At 47.8% G+C, this 9,683-nt stretch overlaps 1 long non-coding RNA gene and 1 other non-coding gene across 2 annotated transcripts; one reads left to right on the forward strand and one right to left on the reverse strand.

Moving 5' to 3' along the window:
- Nucleotides 1-512: 512 nt before the first annotated feature.
- On the reverse strand, nucleotides 513-6,639 carry LOC113225297. Its single transcript, XR_003309957.1, has 2 exons — nucleotides 6,085-6,639; nucleotides 513-824 (listed from the first exon to the last, which is right to left on the reverse strand). It is a non-coding gene; the product is annotated as an uncharacterized LOC113225297 (long non-coding RNA).
- Nucleotides 3,929-4,030, forward strand: LOC111532199. Its single transcript, XR_002728479.1, has one exon. It is a non-coding gene; the product is annotated as a U6 spliceosomal RNA (small nuclear RNA).
- Nucleotides 6,640-9,683: the final 3,044 nt, after the last annotated feature.

Consider the following 9,683-nt stretch of genomic DNA (forward strand, 5'->3'; position numbering starts at 1 on the left):
CGTGCGTGCATGCCTGCGTGTGCCTGTGTGTGTGCGTGCTTGCCAGGTGCTCAAGGGTCGGGGGAGCGGGCCGAGAAGACTGAGGAGATGGAGAGAGGTGGAGGGAAGTGTAATAGAAGGAGGTGGAGGAAGGTGGCTGCCATAGAGCTTTGGCTCTGGCTGGCCCGATCCTCTTTGTGAAGTTGCAGCTGCACTTCGGGGCCAGGCACTGTTGACACTGTGGGTATAAACGTGTGGCCAGCAGCAGAATGGAGACTCAGAGTCTTGAGAAAGAAAGTGGTGACTTCCCCCTCTTCCTTCCTTCTTTCCTCTACAGAGTCTGCCATCTGGGGGCAGAGATATGGGCAAGCCCTCATTGTAATACTAGCAGTGAAGGGCTGGGCATGACAGGTGGAAACCCCATTGGCTCTAGAACTCAGGGCATGGAATTTGGTATGGTGGTAGGCAGGGGTCCAGAGGTGGTATTTGTTATCTATCTCTGTGTAACGAAGTAGCTTAAGGTATAGCATCTTAAGAGAAGAAATGTTTATTATCTCACAATTTCTTTGGGTCATAAATACGGGTATGGCTTAGCTGGGTGCTTTCTGGCTGAAGGTGTTTCACGAGGTTACAGTCATGCTACCAGCTGGGGCTGCCATCTCATTTGAAGGCTCAACACTGGGGGACCGAAGTCCAAGCTCCCTCACGTGGTCACCAGCAGGATTCAGTTCTTCGAAGGCTGTCATTTAGAAGCCTCCCTCTGTCCCTCCTTACAGGTCCTTCTCACAGGGCACTTCGTGACATGGCAGCTGACTTTCTGGAGACCATCCAAGTGAGAAAGAGCCCTTAGAAAGAAGTGACAGTCTTTATATAACCTAATCTCAGAAGTGATGTCTCATCCCTTCTGCAAGGTTCTATTATTCAAAATTGCATCAGTAAATCCAGCTCACTCAAGGGAAAGGGATTCCTAGGAGGTAGGGGTCACTGTGGGCCATTCTAGAGGCTGCATGTCACAGCATCCAAGCCGAGCCCTGCAGAGTGACAGGAGTTCATCAGGCAGGGAGGCAGGAGGGAGCTGAGGGGCGGCAGGTGCAGGGAACCGTGGCTGTAACTCAGTATGGCTGCACAGAGAACGCTGCCTGAGGGTGAGGGGTGCCGTGGAGAGGCCAGCAGGGCCCAGAACTTGTACCATCTTTTAACCCGAGTTTGCAAGGGTGGACTTTATCCTGCAAGCGTGAAGAGCCTAAAGCTGGAGGCTAGTTAAGATTTGGCTTTAAGGCCGGGCACGGTGGCTCAAGCCTGTAATCCCAGCACTTTGGGAGGCCGAGACGGGCGGATCACGAGGTCAGGAGATCGAGACCATCCTGGCTAACATGGTGAAACCCCGTCTCTACTAAAAAATACAAAAAAACTAGCCGGGCGAGGTGGCGAGCGCCTGTAGTCCCAGCTACGTGGGAGGCTGAGGCAGGAGAATGGCGTAAACCCAGGAGGCGGAGCTTGCAGTGAGCTGAGATCCGGCCACTGCACTCCAGCCCGGGCGACAGAGCAAGATTCCGTCTCAAAAAAAAAAAAAAAAAGATTTGGCTTTAAAAAGATTACACTCCTGGCCTAGCTCGGTGGCTCATGTCTGTGATTCCAGCACTTTGGGAGGCTGAGGTAGGCGGATCACCTGAGGTCAGGAGTTCGGGACCAGCCTGGCCAACATGTTGAAACCCTGGCTCTACTAAAAATACAAAAAAATTATCTGGGCAAGGTGGTGGGTGCTTGTAATCTCAGCTATAAGGGAGGCTGAGGCAGGAGAATCGCTTGAACCTGGGAAGTGGAGGAGGTTGCAGGGAGCTGAGATGGCGCCGCTGCACTCCAGCCTGGGTGACAGAGCGAGACTGTATCTGAAAGAAATGAAAGGAAAGGAGAAGAAAGGAAAAAAAAAAAGAAATGAAAAACAAGGAAGGTTACCACTGCTGTGGGAGAATGGATTGAAGGGAGTAAAAGAGCAGAGGGAGGCCAACTGGCGGGGTGAGGCGGATGCGGGGATTGTACTGAGGAGCTGGAGAGGCCGAATGGCTGGCGGCAGCGCTGCTGCAGAGCTGGCGTCACTGGGTGTAGGGACTGACTGCTATGTCTGTCTTCCTCCTCGGGAGCATAAGCTCAACGAGGACAGGGATACTTATTTGTAGTCTCTGGTATCCCCAGTGTTTAGGACAGTGGCGCTAGATGGATGACTAGGACACCCCCAGGTTTCTGGCTTGAGTAACTGGGCGGAGCTATTCTCTAAGCTGTGAGGCACAGAAGGCAAACATGGATAGGAACTGAACTTAATATTTGAGAAATACTGAGTTTGAGGTGCTTTGTAGGCCATCCGAGAATAAATGCTTAGTGGGCAGTTGACATGAGGGGATCTGGAAAGCCTCTCAAAGAAATGGTGAGAGAATCCAAGCACCTAGACACCAATGATGGGAGCAGTTAACATGGCCCTAGAACCCTTCCCCAGAGTTTCTAGGACACCTTATGCAGCAACGTTGCTTGCTTTGAAAGATAGTAAAGGAAGAAAGTCTTGCCAATTGTCATTCACAAAAGAAAGTCGAAAATATGTTGCCAGAGAGGAGAGGAGAAAGCCAGGAATCACAGGAAGCCAGAAGAGAGTTTCAGGTACTGTGAGAACAGCACAGTAGGTTAGGTAAGGACTGAAAGGAGGCCAGTGAGTGGAAGCCCACTGTGGGTGGGGAGGAAGGAGAAAAGGAATGTTTTCCAGAAATGCAAAGCATGACTTAATATTTATTTTATTTTATTTTTTTTGAGACAGAGTCTTGCTCTGTTGTCCAGGCTGGAGTGCAGTGGCGCGATCTCTGCTCACTGCAACCTCTGCCTCCCAGGTTCAAGTGATTCTCCTGCCACAGCCTCCAGAGTATCTGGGATTACAGGCACCCACCAACACGCCTGGCTAATTTTTGTATTTTTAGTAGAGACAGGGTTTTACCATATTAGCCAGGCTGGTCTCGAACTCCTGACCTTCTGATCCGCCCGCCTCAACCTCCCAAAGTGCTGGGATTACAGGCGTGAGCCACCATACTTGGCCTAATTTATATTATACTTATTTTATTTTATTTCTCGCTCTGTTATTTAGGCCTAAGTGCAGTGGTACAAGCATGGCTCACTACAGCCTCCACCTCCTGATTCTCAAGCAATCCTCCCACCCCAGCCTCCCAGAGTGCTGGGATTAGAGATGTGAGCCACCACACCTGGCCTCCATTACTTAAAAATTGTTTAAATTAAAGGCTGGGCGCAGTGGCTCACACCTATAATCCCAGCACTTTGGGAGGCCGAGGCAGGAGGATCATCTGCGGTCAGGAGTTTGAGAGTAGCCTGGCCAGCATGGTGAAACCCCGTCTCTACTAAAAATACAAAAATTAGCTGGGCATGGTGGTGGGTGCCTGTAATCCCAGCTACTTGGGAGGCTGAGGCTGGAGAATCCCTTGAACCCAGGAGGCAGAGGTTGCAATGAGCAGAGATCATGCCATTGCACTCCAGCCTGGGAAACTGAGTGAAATTCTGCCTCAAAAAAAAAAAAAAAAAAAAAGATTAAAATGAAAACTGTCACTTCTGAACACCATTAAAAAACAAAGTGCCTGGCCGGGCGCGGTGGCTCAAGCCTGTAATCCCAGCACTTTGGGAGGCCGAGACAGGCGGATCACGAGGTCAGGAGATCGAGACCATCCTGGCTAACACGGTGAAACCCCGTCTCTACTAAAAATACAAAAGCTAGCCGGGCGAGGTGGCGGGCGCCTGTAGTCTCAGCTACTGGGGAGGCTGAGGCAGGAGAATGGCGTAAACCCGGGAGGCGGAGCTTGCAGTGAGCTGAGATCCGGCCACTGCACTCCAGTCCGGGCGACAGAGCAAGACTCTGCCTCAAAAAAAAAAACAAAAACAAAAAACAAAGTGCCTGCTTCGGCAGTACATATACTAAAATTGGAACATTGGAACCATAACAGAGAAGATTAGCATGGCTCCTGCAAAAGATGACGGGCAAATTCATCAAGCATTCCTATTATTATTATTATTATTATTTTTGAGACAGTGTTTCACTCCTATCACCACAGCTGGAGTACAGTGGCGTGATCTCAGCTCACTGCAACCTCCACCCTCCAGGCTCAATGGATTCTTCTGCTTCAGCCTCTGGAGTAGCTGGGACTATAGGCATGCACCACTGTGCTCGGCTAATTTTTGTATTTTTGGTAGAGATGGGGTTTCACTATGTTACCCAGGCTGGTTTCGAACTCCTGAGCTCAAGCGATCCACCCGCCTCAGTCTCCTAAAGTGCTGGGATTACAGGTATGAGCCACCGTGCCCAGCCTTATATTTTTTATATTCAATGTGAAAAAAAAAAACATACAAAATATAGATAAGCATTTAGATCACAAGTTCCTCAAACTGGTCTTTGTCGCAGCAATTTAGGAATTACCTAGGTGGTTTTTAAAAATACATGTTCTGCTGGGCATGGTGGCTCATGCCTGTAATCCCAGCACTTTGGGAGTCCGAGGCGGGTGGATCATGAGGTCAGAAGATCGAGACCATCCTGGTTAACACGGTGAAACCCTGTCTCTACTAAAAATACAAAAAAAATTAGCCGGGCATGGTGGCAGGCGCCTGTAATCCCAGCTACTCTGAGAGACTGAGGCAGGAAAATGGTGTGAACCCAGGAGGCGGAGCTTGCAGTGAACTGAGATGGCGCCACTGCACTCCAGCCTGGGCAACAGAGCAAGACTCCGTCTCAAAAAAAAAAAAAAAAAAAAATACAGATTCTGGGTTTGCCCCAGTTCCATAAAATTCACCTCTCAAGGGTGAACCCGGAGAAAACTATTTTTTAATGTGTCAAGTGACTTTGAAGTGTGACAAGTTTTTTAAATATTTTATTTGGAGTTTTCTGCTTTTATTATTTTTAATTGACACATAATAATTGCATATATTTATGCGGTACCATGTAAGATTTTGATATAGGCACACAATGTGCAATGATCTAATCAGGGTAATTAACATATCCATAACCTCAAAGGGTTTTGAATCACTCATTTAAACCTCTAAGGAATACTCATTTTTTCTTTGACTTTAAGCCCTTTTAGAATAAATAGCCAGGCGCGGTGGCTCAAGCCTGTAATCCCAGCACTTTGGGAGGCCGAGACGGGTGGATCACGAGGTCAGGAGTTCGAGACCATCCTGGCTAACACGGTGAAACCCCGTCTCTACTAAAAAATACAAAAAGCTAGCCGGGGGAGGTGGCTGGCGCCTGTAGTCCCAGCTACTCGGGAGGCTGAGGCAGGAGAATGGCGTAAACCCGGGAGTCAGAGCTTGCAGTAAGCTGAGATCCGGTCACTGCACTCCAGCCCGGGTGACAGAACGAGACTCCGTCTCAAAAAAAAAAAAGAGTAAATAAAGCGGTACAAAATATTCATAGATTACTAAACTGTTAGAAGCCAATTGTTAAATTTAAGACTTTAATAGGGAACTTAAAGCAATCAAAAAAATAAACTCTCCACAAAGTTTTAAAAAACAACTATAAAATACATCCTGTAGGCCGGGTGCAGTGGCTCAATCCCAGAACTTTGGGAGACGGAGGCGGACGGATCACCTGAGGTCAGGAGTTCGAGACCAATATGGAGAAACCCCTTCTCTACTAAAAATACAAAATTAGCCGGGTGTGGTGGCGCATGCCTGTAATCCCAGCTACTCGGGAGGCTGTAATCCCAGCTACCCGGGAGGTGGAGGTTGCGGTGAGATGAGATTGCACCACAGCACTCCAGCCTGGGCAATAAGAGTGAAACTCTGTCTCCAAAAAAAATAAATAAATAAATAAAATCTTGCAGGTTTATTATCAAGAAAATGCTGATGACTATAATTAGGACTATAAATTTAGTTGAGAGAGCTAGATTAGTAAATAAAATTGTCTGTAAACATTTGTAAATCAGTCATCCTCCTGGGTACGGTTTGTGCTTAAGTGCAGAGCAGGGACAGCTACTGGCTCTGGATGAGGGAGAAGTCTTCCTTGTTTCGTAGTCAAGGAAAGCTCCCAGCTGACCACCAACCTCTTCTCTTGGAAAACGCCACAGCTACCTTCTTGCCATTCCTAGAGCAATTTTCCAGCCTGAGTTGCATGACTGCCTCCATTTCCTCACCACTCTTGTTTGTCCCTGGCAGTTCACTTTGATTCTCAAAAGTCCATTAAAAACCCTTTCCAGGTCCTCGGGGATCCCTGGCCATGTAAGCTCTGCAACCAACAGCAGCCTTTCTAGTACAAAGTCTCTAGAGCTTTCCACAGCCTCTAGCTCGGTCTCTCCCTCTCCAGCCTGGCCACAGACCCCCAGGGACCTATCTGCCATCTCTTGGAAATATCTTTCTAAATTCCCCACTCCCCCTCCTGCCTTTCCACGACTTTTGAGTTGCAATAGTTTGCCCAGTTCCCCTTTTCCTTGTAGTCTTTAAATATAAGTCCACAGGTTTTTCATTTGTTTATAGGATTTACTCTGCATCAGGAAATGAAAATAAACATAGGGAAGTTGATAAGTCACAGCTCCCCACCCCCAGCCCTTGCTCAGGGGAAGCCTCTCAAGCAAGGCTCAGATGTTTCCATCTTAAGGTTAAATCACACCAAACAATAGACGCCCTTTGGTTTCACCTCAGTGGGCGGGATGTGCCTCGTTTCATGGATCTCCTGCCCCACACAGGATTTCTCTGGACTCCTTAGAGTGTTTCTTCAAAACTAGTTCAATCTTGATCTAATTAGTCCCGAAAGAGATGCAAACCAAACGAGATACGATTTTTGTTCTGTCAAGAGGACACAAAAATAAAAAATAAAAATTAAGCCTGATAATAGCCTGTTTGGGCCAGCTTGCTGGGAAGCAGACTCATTTTTATACTGCTGGAGGGGTTCGGAATCAAGAGTCTTAAATATGTGCATCCCCTTCAACCCAGTAATCCCACTTCTAGGAAAATATCCTGAGGAAATAATCAAGATGTGCAGTCAAGAATTGATGAACAAAAGATACTCACTGCAGAGCCATAATTGAGAAGAACTGGAAAGAACTGACATGCCTCCCAGGTGGGGCTTGGCTCTGCAAATTCTCATCTGACTATGGTGGAATGGGGTGCATCCAGTCATGCAGTCATCCGTGCGACAAGTAGTTATTCAGTACCTACTCTGCGTTAGGTAAACAATGCAGAGTATTGTTAACTTGGCTGGGTAAACAGGTAAGTTCGCAGCCCCTTCCCCCGGGAAAATCCATGATCTCCTAAAGTAAAGCAATTTAAAATTGTTCACATTATTTGTGTGTGTGTGTGTGTGTGTGTGTAGGGGCACTTCATCGCCCTCCACCTCTCGTGCCCCGCACCACAAGCAGTTGCCAAATTCAAATAATTTTTCCTTCAATGCCTCTCCCATGTGACCTCTCCTTTTCTTTCTTTTTTTTTTTTTTTTTTGAGACGGAGTCTTGCTCTGTCGCCCGTGCTGGAGTGCAGTGGCCTGATCTCAGCTCATTGCAAGCTCCGCCTCCCGGGTTCCCGCCATTCTCCTGCCTCAGCCTCCAGAGTAGCTGGGACTACAGGCGCCCGCCACCACGCCCGGCTAGTTTTTTGTATTTTTAGTAGAGACGGGGTTTCAGCGTGTTAGCCAGGATGGTCTCGATCTCCTGACCTCGTGATCCGCCCGTCTCGGCCTCCCAAAGTGCTGGGATTACAGGCTTGAGCCACCGCGCCCGGCCTCTCCTTTTCTTTCAAAAGCAAATCCTAAATTTGGGAGGTAACCCGATCACCTTGGAAAGAACGCCGACATGGGACTCTTCCGATTGGTTTCTCGTTCCAGGAAGTTGCGCTACTTTGGGCAAATCATGTCATCTCTGGGACTGTTTCTAATCAGAATAAAGAAAGGGCTGGACCAATCTTTCAGATCCTTTGAATCCAATGGCCTTTTTGGCCTTATGACGGAACCGTCTGTAGATGAGAGCATCTGAACCCCAGTTAAAGGGAAGGGGACAGTGAAGCCCTTGAAGATCTGGGGCATTTTTCCTGGACACCAAAAAGGCAAAGGGCTGTCTAGAGTGAAAGTATAAGACGGACAGGCCCTGTTACAGGAAGCTCCCTGCACTCTGCTCTTCTCCCCGAGCCAACCCCAAACTCTGGCAAGCAGGCCTGTCATCCTTCCAGGTGCTATGTCATATTAAGAAGCATCAGCTAACAATTATTGGTGCTACTAGGGGCAGGCGATTTGCGGTTCCCTCACTTTCACACACAAGTATGCGGTCTGTTTTACTATTCCCATTCTAAAGGCAAAATGGAAGCTCACAGCGGTTACAGAACTAATGGAAAGTGACAGGTCTATTTGCCACCTTTATACTGGCCAGTCTTCCTTTTTCTCGAAGGGCGGGATGGGGGAGCAGCCTCCCGTGTTATCACCCTCTCCTGCAGAAGACAGAAGCATAGGTCATTATGGTAATAAGGGTTTGTTGATTACCAACTGGGAGACAGAGATGAGGTAAATCACAAGCATGTAGGTTAGCAGGGCTGCAGAAGTTTGTAACTAAATGATCTTAGAATCTCCAGCAACCCCATTCTTTCATTGGTAACCTACCTCCTCCCTGCCCTCATCCCCGTAGCGCCCTTCCCCCATTAGGGTGAAGGGTCAGCTCTAAAAATGCAGTCAGGAAGGAACAATGAAAGTCCTCTCCCCTCCTGGGAGAAATGCAATTTGCATCTCAGATAAGCTCAGATTGGTGAAGCCTCCTTTGGACTGTGATCCTTGCAGTAAGAATCTGCTCTGGGAATCTCCTCTGACCTGTTGAGGTTTGCTGCTCCAAAGGAATAAGGAGTCTTTGACATGAATGTCCATTTAACTCAGGGATCTAAAAAGGCAGGTTAGTGTTAGAGTTCTATGGGCACCCCAAAATTGTACTTAAGAGTGTGTGTGTGTGTGTCCATAATGTGTGTGTTCCTGGGGATGGTGTAGCTTTCCTTAGATTGTCAAAGGAATTTAGAGCTGCCCAAAGGTTAAAAACTTGTGTGACAAGTGAGTGTGATGAAGGAGGAACAGTGGTGCAAATCCTGTGGGGGGGGGGGGGGGGAATGACTTAACAAACCCGGGGGGGGGGGTGGGAGGGAAATAATTCAGGTAAGACTCCACTCACAGGTAGGATTCCTTTTTTCTTTCTTGTAGGTAACATTTTTTGTTTTCTTCTGTGTGCCAGGCATTGTTCTAAACTAAATATACAAGGCCAGGTGCAGTGGCTAACTCCTGTAATTCCAACACTTTGAGAAGCTGAGGTGAGCTCAACTCACTTGAGGTCGGGAGTTCGAGATCAGCCTCCTCAACATGTTGAAACCCCAGCTCTACTAAAAATAGAAAAATTAGCCAGGCATGGTGGCTCGTGCCTGTAGTCTCAGCTGCTCGGGAGGCTGAGGCAGGAGAATCTCTCGAATCCCGGAGGAGGACGTTGCAGTGAGCTGAGATTGCACCACTGCACTCCAGCCTGGGCAACTGAGAAGACTGTCTCAAAAATAAAAAAATAAATAGATAAACAAATAAACTAAAATCTATGAGAATTAGGTAATTCTGTATCTCTTTTTTTTTTTTTTTTTTTGAGACAGAGTCTTGCTCTGTCACCCAGGCTGGAGTGCAGTGGTCTGATCTCGGCTCACTGCAAGCTCCACCTCCCAGATTCACG

This window comes from Piliocolobus tephrosceles, chromosome 10, assembly GCF_002776525.5.
Source record: "Piliocolobus tephrosceles isolate RC106 chromosome 10, ASM277652v3, whole genome shotgun sequence".
Lineage (NCBI taxonomy): Eukaryota > Metazoa > Chordata > Mammalia > Primates > Cercopithecidae > Piliocolobus > Piliocolobus tephrosceles.